Below are 19,258 nucleotides of genomic sequence, written 5' to 3'. Positions count from 1 at the left end.
TTTTAAAGGCTGGGCGTGGTGGCTTATGCCTGTAATGTCAGCACTTTGGGAGGCCGAGGCAGGCGGATCACCTGAGGTCAGGAGTTTGAGACCAGCCTGGCCAACATAGTGAAACCCTCTCTCTACTAAAAATATAAAAATTAGCTGGGCGTGGTGGACCTCCGCCTCCCGGGTTCAAGTGATTCTCCTGCTTCAGCCTCCTGAGTAGCTGGGATTACAATCATCCGCCACCACGCCCAGCTAAATTTTGTAATTTTAGTAGAGGTGGGGTTGGCCAGGCTGGTCTCGAACTCCTGACCTCAAATGATCTGCCTGCCTCTACCTCCCGAAGTGCTGGGATTACAGGCATGAGCCACCACGCCCGGTCTCAGTCAACTGTCTTAATGCAAAGGGATCCTTAAAACCTTTTGAAGACACTACCAGTTTACATTTTTTTGATAACTCGTGACCAGAAACTTCAAGATCATTAAGGTTACAGTTTCCCTTTTTTTAATTTAAAAATTTTATAGAGAAGATGGTTTCTGCTTGAAATATGAACACTTTTTGAAATATGAGTGCTTTTATTCATAATGTAATTACAACATTTATATATACACGTTTAATACTAGAGTACACTACCTTTAAACCAAAGGATTTTAAAATGTAAGACCAGGCACAGTGGCTCACGCCTGTAATCCCAGCACTTTGGGAGGCCGTGGCAGGTGGATCACCAGAGGTCAGGAGTTCGAGACCAGCCTGGCCAACCTGGTGAAACCCCATCTCTACTAAAAATACAAAATTAGCCAGGTGTGGTGGCACATGCCTGTAATCCCAACTACTAGTTGGGGCTGAGGCAGGAGAATTGCTTTACCCTGGCGGCAGAGGTTGCAGTGAGCTGAGATCGGGCCACTGCACTCCAGCCTGGGCAACAGAGCAAGACTCCATCTCAAAAAAAATAAAATGTGAATACTTTCTCTCCCCTTTTTAAAAACAATTGGAAATCACCTTATTCAAAGGGAGCTCATTAAAAGATTGAGTCCCCAGCAACTGATTTTTTGAACCCCCCTTACTTGCCAGCCCAGGTCACTGAGTATAATTTACAACTTGGCTCTCTATCAGGGTACTGGAAGTTTCTGTTCTTCCATCCTGGAGTGTTCTTAAAAGCCAGCACTTATAACATTTTAGTAAGAGTTTTGACTTGTGTTCAAAGTCTTTGAGACCCATAATTTCACATTTCTAGCTGTCACTAGAAACGAGTCAAGAAGCTCAACTGAATCCGAAAGGCTTTACAGGCTCAGGTGCCAGTTTCCTCTGGAGGTCGGCCAACCCCACTTATCATGTGCATCTTTCTGTGCCACTGCTGGAATGCAGTCAGCTTGCACAACGGTAAGGATCTGTTGGCAAGGGTTATAGATTCTACATGTTTATTTAAATGCTGCTTTGAGTTATAAGGGGTCATCTTTAAGTTAAGGACATCTTTAACAATAACTTTTGCCCCTGCCTGTGAGATTACACGCTACAGCTACTGTGCACCGAGAATTCAGTACTAGTTCAGGTCAGGCACGCGGCTGCACGTGTAATCCCAGCACCTTTGGAGGCCGAGGCGGGCAAATCACCTGAGATCAGGAGCTCAAGAACAGCCTGGCCAACAGGGTGAAACCCCGTCTCTACTAAAAACACAAAAATTAGCCGGGCAGGGTGGCAGGTGCCTGTAATCCCAGCTACTCGGGAGACTGAAGCAGGAGAATCGCTTGAACCCGAGAGGTGGAGGTTGCAGTGAGAAAAGATCATGCCACTGCACTCCAGCCTGGGCAACAGAGCGAGACTCCATCTCAAAAAAAAAAAAAGTAGCCAGGTGTGGTGGTGTGTGCCTGTGGTCCCACTATGTGGGAGGCTGAAGTGGGAGGATCACTTGAACCCTAGGGGTGGAGGCTTCAGTGAGCCGTGAGTGTGCCATTGCACTTCAGCCTGGGTGACAGAGCGAGACCCTGTCTCAAAACAACAACCACGGTTTATTATATACAGGGGTCATACAGTACAGCTAACTATGCACTGCAGATTGTACACCAGCTAACCGCACCAGAGATTGAGTATTACAGATTATTATATACTAGGGTTATACATTGCAACTGACTAGGTACCATGGGTTGCACACTACAAAGTGTAGGAGTCAGAGGGTGGAGACCATTCTAGCCTATTAAGGTCAAAGTTCCAGAACAAAATGAGAAGCTGTAGGTAATGCCTGAGGCCTGGAAGGAAGTGTGGATTTGGCCATAGTAGGAGTGGAGATGGGCTGAGGTTGAGATGAGAAGAGCCGGGGAGGTTGTGGGAAGACCCATGCTTGGTGTTTTTGTGGTCCACTGAAGTATAAAGGACGCTGTCAGCAGCAGCCTCTAGTTCAACTCACACCACCTGAGTGGTACGATGCTTATCCCTGGTTCACAGGTGAAGAAACAGTTACACAGTAATCTGACAGCCACGTAGTGAGTAGGTAGCTGCCAGAACTGGGTTGGAAGCTGGGTCGGCCTCATGTTTAGGACTGTAACATAACCACTAGGCCAAATGCCTCTCCCAGATTCTCCCCAGGGATGAAGACCCCACATATTACATTTTGATACGATCTGATACCTGACAATATCAGAATTGCCATATTTGGTTGGGTTTCCCATCCACACAACCCAGTAAAATCAAAGCTCAATGCCAAAGTAAAAAGGCACTGGTGATGTGCCCCAGAGGTCTTTCGTCCAGGTCTAACCTTTTGCAGATGAGTGGACATGCTGGAATGACGAGCCCAGAGGGCTCTGATCTCCACCTAAAGTGACACATCCTTTGTCCTTTAGTTGTCCCTCATGTTCTCTCTCAATGACAACAGCTAATACTGAGTTCACGTGTGCCAGGCACTGTCCTCTAACAGTGACCCGCTAAGGCAGGAGGGTTTAATCTCTTCACTTGGAAACGGGGGTTTGGGAGTTTAAATTCTTAGGTCACCTTGGCGCTGGAACCCAGCCCCCAGGTGTCCTGGCTTTCAGGCTTTGACCAGGTTCAGCAATGACCAGGTGTAGCAATAAGGAGGGCTGTGTGCGTTGTTTAAAACTTTTGAATCATGCCTGGCTTTAATTTGTTATCTTTCTGCAAACAAACAGGCCGGGCATGGTGGCTGACACCTGTAATTCCAGCTACTCGAGAGGCTGAGGCAGGAGGATCACTTCAGGCCAGGAGTTTGAGACCAGCCTGGACAACATAGCGAGACCTTGTTCCTACTAAAAACTAAAAAATTGGCTGGGCGCCGTGGCTCACGCCTGTAATCCCAGCACTTTGGGAGGCCGGGGCAGGCGGATCACAAGGTCAGGAGTTCGAGACCAGCCTGGTCAATATGGTGAAACCCCGTCTCTACTAAAAATACAAAAATTAGCCGAGTGTGGTGGTGCGCGCCTGTAGTCCCAGCTACTTGGGAGGCTGAAGCAGGGAAATCACTTGAACCCAGGAGGCAGAGGTTGCAGTGAGCCAAGATCGTGCCACTGCACTCCAGTGTGGTGGACAGAACAAGACTCCATCTGAAAAAAAAAAAAAAAACCTAAAAAATTAAGTGGGCATGGGGGTACATGTCTGTAGTCCCAGCTACTCAGGAGGCTAAGGCAAGAGGATTGCTTGAGCCCAGGAGTTCAAGTTTACAGTGAGCTATGATCACCCACTGCACTCCAGCCTGGGTGACAGAACAAGATCCTCTCTCTTTAAAAATAATAATTTTTGAAATGTAACTGGAGTGTTGTCTCGGACTATCATATTTTTCAAGATCTACTGGATAAAACCCAGATAAAACTTCTGTCCAATATCATACTGGGTGGGTATTGATTAATGAAGTAATTAAAACTGATTTTATTAAATCACTTTAATATGCTGTATTAAAATGCTGTAACTTTGGTCAATCCTCATCTTATTTCATCTTATCAAGTGCTTCATATTTTCCACTCCTAACAGCAAAAAGTAAAAATGATATGTGAACGTCCAGAGTGATTGTGTGTATGTATATATATGTGTGTGTGTGTGTGTTTATATATATATACATACACACAAATATATATACACGTTTTCTTTAAAAAAAAAAAAAAAGTGAGGCCCTCCTTTGCAGAGTGATTGTTTTTTAAGCAGTGTGTGACTTTCTGTTTCTTTACATTAATAAGAAAATCTGGTCATGATATGTAACAACATGGATGGAGTTACTTCTGATTTTTATATTTGATTCTCATTTAATAAATCCCCAAAGCCAAAAAAAATCATTATACGTGCTCACATACATTTACCAAATGAATGTCATGCTTTCTATCATACTCCTCGCTTCGTAACTTACTACTCTAAGCACACATTATATTGTATATTATAAATTATGTTAAAGTGGATACAGTATGATTTATTTTCTTGCTCTTGTAACATGGTAAAATAGATATATTAATTATATCTTATCATTTTAATCTTTACTTGACTGCATTTAGTAATCTACCTTACAAATATATTCTTTATTTCTCAGCGGCTTCTATAATAATCCTGGAAATGTGTATTAGCACGTTTATTTGAATTGAAAAATGAAGTCACCTGACAGAGAGTCTATTTGGCTTTCTTGTTTGACAAGGGGGACGGGCTCTGCAAATCAGATATCAGATGCCATATTTTTCCATAAATTGAATAAGCTAAATCTACAGTTATAACTTTGACAAAAATGTATTAATATTTAAAGAGTAATATAACTTTTATTTAAAAAACATTTTATTGCAGCCGGGCGTGGTGACTCAACCCTGTAATCACAGCACTTTGGGAGGCCGAGGCGGGCAGATCACCTGAGTTCAGGAGTTCAAGACCAGCCTGGCCAACATGGTGAAATCCCGTCTCTACCAAAAATACGAAAGTTAGCCGGGTGTGGTGGCGGGTGCCTGTAGTCCCAGCTACTCCAAAGGCTGAGGCAGGAGAATCGCTTGAACCCGGGAGGTGGAGGCTGCAATGAGCAGAGATTGCGCCACTGCACTCCAGCCTGGAGTGAGACTCTGTCTCAAAAAAAAAAAAAAAAAAATTTTTGACCAGGTGCAGTGGCTTACACCTGTAATCCCAGCACTTTGGGAGGCCGAGGCAGGTGGATCACGAGGTTAGGGGTTCAAGACCAGCCTAGCCAAGATGATGAAACCTCGTCTCTACTAAAAATACAGAAATTAGCCAGGTGCGCGGTGGCAGGCGCCTGTAATCCCAGCTACTCGAGAGGCTGAGGCAACAGAATTGCTTGAACCGGGGTGGGGGTGGAAGTTGCAGTGAGCCGAGATCGTACCACTGCACTCCAGCCTGGGCAACAGAGTGAGACTCTGTGTCAAAAAATACATATATTTATTGGCAAAGATATAAGTGAATTAACTCCGACAGAGTGAGACTCCTCAAAAAAAAAAATTATTGGCAAAGATGTAAATGATACAACAGTATTTTTATGTTCCTCACACCTTACTGAACATACTAGGTTAAACTTGATCCTTTTAAATTAATATTAGATATCAGCCTCAGAAAATTCTTTTTGTTTTCATTGAGGTAAATGTACATACAGTGAAATGCACAGTTTAATGAATTTTAACAAATGCATACACCTGTGTAACCATCACTCAAATTGAGATATAGAACATACTCATGGGGAGTTCCCAGCCTATAGGCAAACACTGTTCTGATTTCCAACAACATAGATTAGTTTTTGTCTGTTCTTGAATTCATATCAATTGAGCATACAGTGTGTGCTTTTTTGTGTCTAGCTTCTTTCACTTAACACAATGTTTTTGGGATGCATCCATGTGGTGTGTTTGTTGTTTTCTTTGTTTTGTTTTGTTTGAGATGGAGTCTCACTCTGTAGCCCAGGCTGGAGTGCAGTGGCATGATCTCAGCTCACTGCAACCTCTGCCTCTTGGGTTCAAGTGATTCTCCTGCCTCAGTCTCCCCAGTAGCTGGGATTACAGGCGCCTGCCACTGCACCTGGCTATTTTTGGTAGTTTTAGTAGAGACAGGGTTTCACCATGTTGGCCAGGCTGGTCTTGAACTCCTGACCTTGTGATCCACTCGCCTCGGCCTCCCAAAGTGCTGGGATTACAGGCATGAGCACCGCACCTGGCCTGTAATTTTTTTTTTAATTGCTGAATAGTATTCTATTGGGTACATAGACTACAGTTCGTTTACCATTCTCCTATTGATAGATATCTGATTGTTTCCAGTTCGGGGCTTAATGAATAAAGTGGCTATAAACATTTGCATACAAGTCTTTTTGGGTAGGTATGTTTTTATTTCTTTTCTCTCTTTTTTTTTTTTTTTTTTTTTCTGAGACAGGGTCTCACCCTGTCACCCAGGCTGGAGTGCAGTGGCACGATCCGAGCTCACTGCAGCCAGGCATCCTCTTGTCTCAGCCCCCTAAAATGTTGGGATTACAGGCATGACCCACTACAACTGGCCAACTGTTTGCTTTTATGAAGGTCTGTTCAAATCTTGTGGCTATTTTTTAAAATTATTTAATTTATTGAGACAGGGTCTCATTCTGTCACCCAGGCTGGAGTGCAGTGGTTCAATCATGGCTCACTGCCAGCTCCACTTCCTGGGCTCAGGTGATCCTCCCACCTCAGCCTCCCCAGTAACTGGGACTGCAGGCATGCACCACCACATCCGGCTCATTTTTGTATTTTTTGTAGAGATGCAGTTTTGCCATGTCACCCAGGCTATTACTCATTTTTTAAAAATTATTTTATGTATTTATTTATTTATTTTACAGCGAGTCTCACTGTGTTGTCCAGGCTGGTCTTGAACTGCTGAGCTCAAACAATCCTCTTACTTCAGCCTCCCAAGTAGCTGGGATTATAGGCGTGAGCCACTCCATGTGGCCTTTTGCTGGTTTTTAAAAATCAAGTTTTTTACTTTATTATTGATTTGTAGTCATTCTTTATATATTCTGGATATAAGTCCTTTGTCAGCTGTATGTATTGCAAATATTCTCTCTCAGTCCATGGCTTGTCTTTTTATTTTCTTAACAGTATCTTTTGATGAGCAATAGTTCTTAATTTGAATGAAGTTCTAATTAATACTTTTTAAAATACTTAGTGCTTTTTGCATCTTCTCTAAGACATCTTTGCCTGCCCCAAGGTTGCATGATATTTACCATATTTTCCTCTAAAAGCTATATAGCATTAATTTTTAAGGTTGTTTGTTTGTTCGTTTGTTTTTGAGACAAGGTGCCACTCTGTCACCTAGGTTGGAGCACAGTGGTGCAATCTCAGCTCACTGCAGCTTCGACCCCTCAAGCTCAAGCGATCCTCCTACCTCAGCCTCCCGAGCTTGAGCGATCCTCCCTCAGCCTCCTGAGCTCGAGCGATCCTCCTACCTCAGCCTCCCGAGCTCGGGCGATCCTCCTACCTCAGCCTCCCAAGTAACTAGGACTTTCTTTTCCCTTTTTTTTTTTTCTTCTTGAGACAGGGTCTCACTCTGTCACCCAGGCTAGAGTGCAGTAGCATAATCAGAGCTCACTGCAGCCATGAACTACTAGGATCTAGGTGTATGCCACCAAGCCCGTCTAATTTTTATATTTTTTATAGAGATGAGGTTTTGCCACGTTGCCAGGCTGGTCTTGAACTTCTGGGCTCAAGCAATCCTCCTGCCTGGGCCTCCCAAAGTGCTGGGATTACAGGCATAAGCCACTACGCCCCGCCATATTAGTTTTATATTTAGGTCTATGATTTATTTTGAATTAGTGTGAAGGATGTGAGGTAGATGTTGAAGTTCACTATTTTCCATATGGAAATCCAATTATTCCAGCACCATTTGTTGAAAAAAATCTTTCTCCATTGTCTTGCCTTGGTACCTTGGTCAAAAACCTATTGGCCATTTATGTGTGGATTTATTTCTAGACTTGCTATTCTGTTCCACTGTTCTCATCTGTTCTTATGTCTATACCACATTGTCTTGATTACTGCAGCTTTATAATGACTCCTGAAACCAAGTGTAGTCAGTCTTGAAAGTGGCTATTGCAAATCATCCAATTTTGTTCTTTTTCTCCAAGATACTTATTTTTGGCTCTTTAACTCACTTGCAGTTATATTTACATTTTGGCATCAATTTGTCAACTTCCACGTTTTAAAAGGCCCCTTGGGATTTTGACTCAGCTTCTGCTGTGTAACAACACATGTTCCCCTCACTCCACCTCTGTGCATTAGCCGCTGCAGCTGCGTGTGGCCGGGAGGCTCTGCCTCCAGATGGACCTGGCTTCACACGCCCTCAGCGACCAGGCTGAGGAAGATGCAAGGAGGAAGGTTTCTCTAGGCCACCTGGCTGAGACCAACCTGGCAACCAGACGGGGCAACTGCATGTAAGCCTCTGAGGGCGGGACTGCTGACATCCTGTCGACCGTTGACAGTCACACGGTTGAGCTCAGCGCCACTGGGGTAAGAAATCAACTGTAAAGGGCAAGGGAGCGATGACTTTTGGATGGTAATCACACCTTTCTGTAGACACCCAGACTCAATTAGGGTCACAAACGATCCTTTTTTTTTTTTTTTTTTGAGACAGAGTCTCGCTCTGTTGCCCAGGCTGGAGTGCAGTGGCGCGATCTTGGCTCACTGCAAGCTCTGCCTCCTGGGTTCACACCATTCTCCTGCCTCAGCCTCCCAAGTAGCTGGGACTGCAGGCACCTGCCACCACACCCGGCTAATTTTTTGTATTTTCAGTACAGACGGGGTTTTACTGTGTTAGCCAGGCTTGTCTCGAACTCCTGACCTCAACTGATCCGCCCGCCTCAGCCTCCAAAGTGTTGGGATTACAGGCGTGAGCCACCGCGCCCGGCCACAAAAGAACCTTTTGAAAGCCAGGTGACTTCAGTTGTACCTTCCATCACCCTGAGGCAGGATGGCTGAGTCGCCAGCTGTGGGTTCTCACCCAGGACTGTCGGTAGGAGAGCAGCATGCGAGTTCTGGAGGATATCCTGGGAGGGGTCAGAGCATTGAGTCACTGTAACAGAATTTCCTTCCATTCTCACCCACGCTTCCTGGGACCGCAGCTGTAAGCACTGACATTCACAAACATGGGGAACAGGAAAAGAATTGTTGAAGAGCCCTGACTCCAGCAATGGGTCATCCGGTTCTTCCTGAGTTTGGGAATTAGAAAAAGAAAGGTCCACTATTTTCCTTAAGAGATTATTTCCAACAAAAATGTATGACTAATGAGTGACACTTTCATGACTAATAATTATTATTCAAACTTTGTAATATATTTGTGTTTGATTAGTTGTGTTCTGACAGTTGTAATGATAAGTAAGCCCAGAAGAATGTTTTCTAACACTTGGTCTCACAGGAAATAAAAATTTCAGATTTCAATTTATATATACTTTTTGTTGTAGACAAGTATATAGCATAATAAATACGATTTTCAAACATAAAAATATTTCCTTAGGATAAAAATATGTGGAAGAATTAAAATGGAAAATGGGTCCTGTCAGGAAAAGAGTAATGTGAAATATTAAAGAAGAGGTGGCTCAGGCACAGTCAGCCCTCCATGCCCTCAGAGTCAACCAACTGTGGATGGAAAATGTAGTCAGGCCTATGATGGTTATCTCTGTACTGAAGGTGTACAGACATTTTTCTTGTCATTATTCTCTAAACAATACAGTATGATTATTTACTACATGGCATTTTACATTGTGTTAGGTATTAGGAAGTAATCTAGGCCAGGTGCAGTGGCTCACACCTGTAATCCCAGCACTTTGGGAGGCTGAGGTGGGTGGATCATGAGGTCAAGAGATTGAGACCATCCTGGCCAACGTGGTGAAACTCCATCTCTACTAAAAATACAAAGATTAGCCGGGCACGGTGGCGCGCGCCTGTAGTCCCAGCTACTCGGGAGGCTGAGGCAGGAGAATCGATTGAACCCGGGAGGCAGAGGTTGCAGTGAGCCGAGATCGCACCACTGCACTCCAGCCTGGCAATACAGCAGGATTCCATCTCAAAAAAAAAAAAAAAGTAATCTAGAGATGATTTAAAGCATATGGGAGGATGTCCGTAGGCTCTATGCAAATACCGCACCATTTTACATCAGGGACTTGAGCTGTGCATTTTAGTATCCACTGGGGGTCCTGGAACCAATCCCCCACAAATATAGAGGGACAACTACACTGTTTTGAATGGATTATATAAGATATCAAATCGATATGGTATTTTTCTGTTCCATCTGGTTACATTTTTTTAAGTGAGATGACAGTTTTATTTTTAAGTGTCAATATTTACAATGTTCCAGAAGTTGTGTTCTTTGTAACTATTTAAGCTTACATAATATTTTAGGTGTCAACTTAATGTGTAAGGGGGGTAAAAAAAACATTTAAAATGACATTTGGGGGTATGTAAACAAAACTGTTTGAAGACTGCCCATGCCGAGTGCATTCATTGTATGGTGGAGTCAGAAGAAACCCAGAGATCAGCTACAGGCTCCCTGGTGTCATCGTGCCACTGTACCTGTTGGGACCAAGCTGCTGGGTTTCCAGCTTGGCTGTGGGATCCCTCTGCCTCAGTTTCTCATCATAGGATGAGGGTATGTGCTCTGAGGCTTGAATGAGTAAATACTCATGCAGTGCCTAGAACAGGTACTTGGGCCAAGGAAGCGCACTGTGCCATTGTCTGCCTTTTGATGGAAATGCATCTCTTAGGAGGCAGTGCAGGATCCCATGGGCTCTTAGGTAATCTTCCCATGGACCCACGCCGAGTTCTGCTTCTTCAGGAAACACAGAACAAGACTCTTCCCTTCTCTATATGTGAGCTCAATAAGAGTATATTAGTCCACTGTGGGCTGCTGTAACAAAATACCATAGACTGGGCAGCTTACAACCAACAGAAATGTATTTCTCATAGTTCTGGAGTCTGCAAAGTCCAAGATCAAGGCACCAGCAGATTCAGTGTCTGCTGAGGGCCTCCTTCCTGGTCCACAGATGACAGCTTCTCCCTGTATCCTCATATGGTAGAAGGGGCAAGGCAGTTCTCTGAGACCTCTTTTTTTATTTTTATTCTTTTTAGAAATGGAGTCTTGTACTGTCACCCAGGCTGGAGTGCAGTGGCGTGATATAGCTTATTATAACCTTGAACTCCTGGGCTCAAGAGATCCTCCTACCTCAGCATCCCAAGTAGTTGGAACCACAGGTGCGCCCACTGCAATGGGCTTTTTTTTTTTTTCCCCAAGACAGAGTCTCACTCTGTCACCCAGGCTGGAGTGCAATGGGGGCAATCTTGGCTCACTGCAACCTCTGCCTCCTGGGTTCAAGCGATTCTCCTGCCTCAACCTCCCAAGTAGCTGGGATTACAAGCCTGCACCACCACACTGGGCTAATTTTTGTATTTTTAGTAGAGACAGGGTTTCACCACGTTGGCCAGGCTGGTCTCAAACTCCTGACCTCAGGTGATCCACCTGCCTCGGCCTCCCAAAGTGTTGGGATTACAGGCATGAGTCACCGGCTAATTTTTTTTTCAAGACAAAGAGACTTGGCCATGCATGGTGGCTCATGCCTGTAATCTCAGCACTTGGGAGACCGAGGCAGGTGGATCACTGGAAGCCAGGAGTTTGAGACCAACCTAGGCAACATGGCAAAAACCCATCTCTACTAAAAATACAAAAATTAGCCAGGTGTGGTGGTGCACTCAGCTACTCAGGAGGCTGAGACATGAGACTTGCTTGAACCCAGGAGGCAGAGGCTGCAGTGAGCTGAGATCACACCACTGCACTCCAGTCTGGGTAACAGGGGGACTCTGTCTAAAAAAAAAAAAAAAAAAGAGGGAGTCTCGCATTGTTGCCCATGCTGGTTTCAAACTCCTATTCTCAAGCAATTCTCCCACGTTGGCCTCTTGAGTAGCTGGGATTACAGGTGCCAGCCACTGCACCAGGCAAACAAGGCCTCTTTTATTTTATGTGTTTATATTTCTTTTTTGAGAAAGGGTCTTGCTCTGTCACCCAGGCTGGGGTGCAATGGCATGATTTCAGCTCACTGCAACTTCCGTCTCCTAGGCTCAAGCGATTCTCCCACCTCAGCCTCCCAAGTAGCTGGGAGTATAGTTGTGTGCCACCATGCCTGGCTAATTTTTGTATTTTTTGTAGAGATGGAGTCTTGCCATGTTGGCCAGGCTGGCCTCAAACTCCTGAGCTCAAGTGATCCACTAACAGGGCTTCTTTTGTAAGGGTGTTAATCCCAATTGAGAGGGTTCCATCCTCATGAAATAAGCACCTCCTAAGGGCCTCACCTAATACCATCACCTTTCATGTTAAGATTTCAACATATGCATTCTGTGGGGGGAAACACACACTTAGATGATGGCAAAAAGTTTGAAACAGTGACTTCTCCCACCCACTGCCTGAAATTGTCCTGTTATGTGATTAGACTGTATCTCCATGCTTCTCAATTCTGATGGCCCTCTTCCATGTGCGATGCCGCAGGGAAATGCAGGCTCTTGAAACAGAGGAACTTAGGAGAGTGTTGGGATGTTATGTACAGAGTATCTACTAAGGAACCAGGCCCTCATCAGGAACGGGACATATGTGCTCTCATTGTTGGTCACAATCAGCCATGTTCCCAATAAGGAGGCCACACCAATCTCAGTGGGCTCACAGGGTATCCAGGACTGGGTTCCAGAGCTGCACACTCCACCTGCTGCCTCTTCAGAGAAGCGGGGCATCTACCTTCCTTAGGCTAGTGTTGGCGGAACACAAACACAAAGCACAATGTCAGTGCCGTGCCGCTTCCTGTCTCCCCAGCGTCCCAATCCGTGAGCATGCCGTCTCCCTCCATTGTGAAATTCTCAGTCATGTTTCACAGATTTCTGTGCAGAGGTTTTGTACATCTTTATTTTCATTTGTTCTTCTGTTTTCAACTTTTCTTTTTTCCTTTCTTTTTTTCAGTTTTTTTGAGACGGTCTCTGTTGACCAGGCTGACGTACAGTGGTGTGATCACAGTTCACTGCTGCCTTGACTGCCCAGGCCCAAGCCATCCTCTTGCCTCAGCCTCCCAATTAGCTGAGACTATAGGTATGTGCCACTGTGCCCAGCCTCATTCTATTTAAATTTTATTTTTAGGCCAGGCCTGATGGCTCATGCCTGTAAGCCCGGCACTTTGGAAGGCCGAGGTGGGTGGATCATCTGAGGCCAGCCTGACCATCATGGCAAAACCCCATCTCTACTAAAAATACAAAAATTAGCCAGGCGTGGTTGTGCACGCCTGCAGTCCCAGCTACTTGGGAGGCTGAGGCACAAGAATTGCTCAAACCCGGGAGGCGGAGGTTGCAGTGAGCCAAGATCATGCCACTGCACTCCAGCCCGGGTGACAGAGTGAGACTCTGTCTCAAAAATAAATAAATTTTTATTTTTAATTGTCATTAGTATATAGAATTATGGTTAATTTTAAAATATTGGTCTTACAGCCAAAATCTTTGCTAAACAATGTATCAGTATATTATTTCAAAGAAACATGACACTAGGTAAGAATGATAGTATAAAGGAGTCATTGTGGAAAACTAAAAATTGACACTTGTTTACATCATTATATGCTTGGCTTCTTTGACAATTTTTACTTAATGTTTCTCCTCATATGAAAGATAGGTTGCTGTTGTGTGTGTGTGTGTGTGTGTGTGTGTGTGTTTGAGACAGCGTCTTGCTCTATCACCCAGACTAGAGCGCAGTGGTACAATCACAGCTCACTGCAGCCTCAGCCTCCCTGAGGGCTTAGGTGATCTCCTACCTTAGCCTCCTGAGTAGCTGGGACTACAAGCACACAACCATGTCCCACTAATTTTTGTATTTTTTGTAGAGATAGGGTCCCACTCTGTTGCCCACACTGATCTCAAACTGTGGCTCAAGACACCTGCCCACCTCAGCCTCCCAAAGTGCTGGGATTACAGGTGTAAGCCACCATCCTTAGTGAAAGATAGCTTTTATTTATCTCTTTTAACTCCAGAAAATGCTACAAGTTGGATACACCACATCCACACAAATCTCCCAAGGACTTTGGAGAAGATGCATTGGGATGAATTTGTAACTCTTGACCTTAAACAATTTGTGGCAGCATCTCTCATGTGCCCTGGGTGGTCTTCACATCATGCTTAGAAACACCAGCTGGGCCAGGCGCGGTGGCTCACGCCTGTAATCCCAGCACTTTGGGAGGCCGAGGCGGGCGGATCACAAGGTCAGGAGTTCGAGACCAGTCTGGCCAATATGGTGAAACCCCATCTCTACTACAAATACAAAAAATTAGCTGGGCATGGTGGCGCATGCCAGTACTCCTAGCTACTCAGGAGGCTGAGGTAGGAGAATCGCTTGAACCCGGGAGGTGGAGGTTGCAGTGAGCTGGGATTGCACCACTGGCACTCTAGCCTGTGCAACAGAGCGAGACTCCATCTCAAAAAAAAAAAAAAAAAGAAAGAAAGAAACACCAGCTGTCCTCAGGCTGGGGCAAAGGAAGGCAAGGGCACCCACACCTCATAGGTGAGACACCATCCTTTGAAGAGGAACTAGATTCAGAGTTAAATTTAGGGGGCTGTAAGTAAGTGTGCCAGACTAAAAACCAGAGATCAATGCCTGCCTGAAAAAAATACAGTTTGAAAAGAAAAAAAATAATAAAACAAAAAAAAAAAATGCAGTTTGGCTGTGCATGGTGGCGTGATTACAGGCGTGAGCCTGAAATCCCAGCACTTCGGGAGGCCAAGGCAGGCAGATCACTTGAGGTCAGGAGCTCAAGACAAGCCTGGCCAACATGATGAAACCCCATCTCTACTAAAAATACAAAAACTTAGCCGGGTGTGGTGGCATGTGCCTGTAATCCCAGCTGCTGGGGAGGCTGAGGCAGGAGAATCACTTGAACCCAGGAGGTGAAGGCTGCAGTGAGCCAAGATGGCACCACTGCTCTCCAGCCTAGGAGACAGAGCAAGGCACTGTCTTAAAAAAAAAAAAAAAAAAAAAAGGCAATTTGAGAGGAAACAGAGGGCCAAAATGAAGTACCTCTTGTCTAGAGATGGTTACCTGAAGAAGCAGAAGGTGTGGCCTGTATTCAGACACGCTCACCAGTCAAGGGAACACCACATCCAGGCCCCTCCACCCCATCCTGCAAAGGGGGCCCAGCTGGCAGACCCAGTGGAGGATGGCACTGGCAGATTTTAAAGAGGTTATCATGGCCTGTTTTTGTTTTGTTTCTGAAACAGGGTCTCACTCTGTCACCCAGGCTGGAACGCAGTGGCACAGTTATAGCTCACTGCAGCCTCGACCTCCTGGGCTCAAGCAATCCTCCCACCTCAGTCTCCTGAGTAGCTGGGACTACAGATATGTGCCACCATGTTCAGCTAATTTTTTATTTTTATTTTGTAGCGATGGGGTCCCCAGGCTGGTCTGGAACTCGTGGCCTCAAGCAATCCTCTCACCTTGACCTCCCAAAGCACTGAGACTTTGGGCACAAACCACTGCATATGGCCTGCTTAGTTTTTTTTTTTTTTTTTAGACGGAGTTTCGCTCTGTCCCCCAGGTTGGAGTGCAGTGGCACAATCTCGGCTCACTGCGACCTCCGCCTCCCGGGTTCAAGCGATTCTCCTGCCTCAGCCTCCCGAGTAGCTGGGACTACAGGCGCATGCCACCACAACCAGCTAATTTTTTGTATTTTTAGTAGAGACAGGGTTTCACCGTGTTAGCCAGGATGGTCTCTATCTCCTGACCTCGTGATCCACCTGCCTTGGCCTCCCAAAGTGCTAGGATTACAGGCGTGAGCCACCTGCTTAGTTTTTAATTAAAAAACAAAATAAAACAAAACAAAACAAAACAAAAAACCAGTCTGGGCATAGTGTCTCACACCTGTAGTCCCAGCACTTTGGGGGCTGAGGCTGGTGGATCACTTTAGCCCAGGAATTTGAAACCAGCCTGGACAATATGGTGAAACATCATCTCTACAAAGATTAGCCTGGTGGGATACTCTTGTAGTCCTAGTAACTTGGGAGGCTGAGGTAGGAGGATTATTTGAGTCCAGGAGGTCCAGGAGGCTGCAGTGAGCTATGATTGCACCACTGCACTCCAGCATGGGCAATAGAGTGAGACCCTGTCTAGAAAAATACAAAAACAAAAAAAATAAGGTCAGGTGTAGTGGCTCATGCCTGCAATCCCAGCACTTTGAGGGGGCCAAGGTGGGAGGATCACTTGGGCCAAGCAGTTCAAGACCAACCTGAGCAATACAGCGAGACCTGTCTCTACAAAAGATTTTGAAAATTAGCCAGGCATGGTGGCATGCGCCTGTGGTCCCAGCTACTCAGGAGGCTGAGGTGGGAGGATCACTTGAGCCTGGGAAGTCAAGGCTGCAATGAGCTGTGTTTTCGCCACTACACTTTCACTTTGGTGATCCTGTCTCAAAGTATATTACTCAAAGAATCATAGACTATTAGAGCTGGAAGGGATCATAGAAGACCTCTACCTCCGTGTTTCCTAAATTATGCTCCACGGAACCTTGAGGTACCTCGTGAAAAAAGGGTTCTGTGGCTAACTGGGTTTGGGACAGGTTGCATACTGCCTCATGCCCTCCTTCCTCTTTGTGGAAGCATGATTCTTCTCACCTTGCTACAGGCTCTGAGAAGGCCTGCAGACAATAAACTTATTTATCATTGTTTGATCCAGTGCTTCCCAATTTACTTGACTTCCCAAAGCTGCTTTAATCATGTGCAGAACATGTTTTAGGAACAAATGATTTATTCCATTGCCTGCATTTTAGTCTTGAAGAAACAAAGTGCCCCCAAAGCCGAGGGCTTTGTCAGCCCTGTGGCCTCAGGAGCTTTCTCTGTACTTCCCCTCACCCCTTCTTTCTCTCTCATGGGGAGCTGCTGCTTTAGACTGAGTGCACCCAGTGTGCAGAGCTGCAGGCCAGGCTGCTGCAAATGTCCCTGGCTGTGATTAGAGCCCACGGTCTTATCAAAGCATCAGGATCCTAAAACACAGAGGAAGGAATTGTATCAGGGAGAAGCACTGGGTCCAGAAGACCCAGAGTCGGCTGAGTCACCATCCGGGTGTGGGACGTGGGTCTGGGGGACAGAGCAGTAAGGGCTGGAGACATGTCACAGCAAGCACCGAGAGGCACAGTCAGATGAGTTAAGCAGGTTCACTAATGGCAAGAGAGGTAGCAGGCAGAGGGGACTGCAGTTCTCAGCTCCGTTGGGTGGTGGATCTGTTAGCCATGCTGAGTAAAGGACACCAGAAGAAAAGCAGGTTGGGAGGAGGGTAGGGATGGGGCTGCAGGAAGCGGGCTGAATTCCTGAACACAGGTGTGGAGGGTGGAGACCTGGAGAGAATGGGCTTATCTAGGAAAAGAGCAGAGGGAACCCCGTGCCCCAGAGGGCGAACCCAGTGACTGCATGGGCCCTGGGGATGGAGATGGGGCAGGCAGCAATGGCACCCCTCCGCCAGCAGAGGGCCACGGTGTCCGCCATCCAAAGAGAAGTGACACAATGAAGCCCTCAGAGACTATCTTGCCTTCTGGAACGAAATCCTTGCAACAAAGTTCCCCAACACAGCGCTCAAAGGAGCTGAAGGCGGGCTGAGGGCAGCCAGTGATGACAGAGCCTTCTGGGCCTTTGCTGAGGCGTGCGGTCGCTGACAGCAGGGCAGTTGGGCCTCAGGGATTTCGGGCCGAAACGAGTTTTGTGGATATGTGAAGGAGACAGGGGCAGAGAGAGAGGGTGGGCATCTGCGAACTGGGAAGATTGATGAGGTTGCATGGTTCATAAATAGGAAAGTGGTAACATTCGTGATTATTAAAAAATTTCCGTGAAATACTACAGCAAAGGTACAGAAAAGCATATAAAGTAAAAGTGCAGTTTAAGGGATGGCTGCCAAATGAAGGGCACCATGGCAGGAAGGAACAGGCCTGGCACCCCCAAATCCCCCAGGGGCCCTGCTGTGGTCACAGCCCTCTCACCCCCAGCTGTATCCACCATTCTGACACTTAGAGTAAGCACCTTCTTGCCCTTCTGTCAATTATTTACTACTTAATGATGCTTCCCTAAAGAATGCAGTTTAATTTTGCCTGTTTTGGAATTTTTGTGAGTGGCTAGATTCCATCCTGTGAATATGAGCACACTGTTTCTCCATCCTGCTCTCCGTGGGTATTCAGTGCCATGCAGTCCAAGCGGTGATGAAGAATGCCATGCACACTCCTACGCAGGTTTCCTGGTGCTCATAACTACACATTTCAGGAGCACGTTTTGTATCAGCAACTTGGTGAAGACTGATGTCCTTTTGAGTTTTCGGAGGAAGTGCTGGTTCTCCTGCCCTTCTTCAGGGCTGTCCTCCGAGACTGCAGAGAACTAGTGACCACCCTGCTGGCTGCGGAGCTCCTGTCAGTCAGAACTCCTGTTTATTCTTCGCCCGGAACAGGGCCTTGCACCCATATGCAGACAGCCGATGCCACGGGGTGAAGGAATGCTCCGGGAAATCTGGGAAAAGGCGACCAGGCACTTTAGATTGTGGGTCACCCTCTGCCTTCTAATCCTCCATCACTTAGGGGAGAAAGGAGGTAGCCACAGGCTGGCTTTTCCAGGAAAGCCTCCGAAAAACAGACGGACCCGGAGGGACCGGACAGAAACGCTCGGAGGTGCACGACGGTCCGAGCAGGCCCCTGACTGCTGGAATGGGCGTGTCCGCTGATCTGATCCCTGATACCAGCTACAATTTACTAAAAACTTCTTAGACTTTCTAAGTGCTTTAAACGGATTATCTGGGTTCTGGGGCCGCGCCGGGAGGTGGCGGTGTGGTCCTGCGCGAGCGGCCGGCCGCGTTCAAGTTCAAGCTCCGGGCTGGGAGGGAGCTTCCCGACCTCCGCGTTTCTGTAGTAACTTAAAGAGCCAGGCTGGGGGCTGAGGGGCTGAGGGTGGGAGGGTTCTGCGCCCCCCACTGGGGGGCGGCGGGGAAAGCGAGGGCGCGTGGCCTCCCCCCCCGGCTCCGGCGGCACAGCCGGGGGGCCCGGCTCCTCCCCGTCGGGAAGACGCCGCTTCTCTGGGTGGCAGTGAAGGGTCCCCGGGGCCGCGCCCGCCCCCGCGCCACACGGGCCGCGCCGCCCTCGGCCCTCGTCCCCGCTCCCGCCCGCGGTTCCCACCGCCCGGCGAGGTCTCCAGGCCCCTCCCCGGGTCCCCGCCCCAGGCCCCGCCAGACCCGGCGCCGCCGCCGCCGCCGCCGCCGCCGCCGCGGACCCCGCCCGCGCGCCCAGCCCCGCTCCCCCCGCGAGCGCGCTCCCGCCGCC

The sequence above is a fragment of the Pan troglodytes genome, chromosome 7, assembly GCF_028858775.2.
Source record: "Pan troglodytes isolate AG18354 chromosome 7, NHGRI_mPanTro3-v2.0_pri, whole genome shotgun sequence".
NCBI classification, from domain to species: Eukaryota; Metazoa; Chordata; class Mammalia; order Primates; family Hominidae; genus Pan; species Pan troglodytes.
This window is presented reverse-complemented; position numbering follows the sequence as displayed.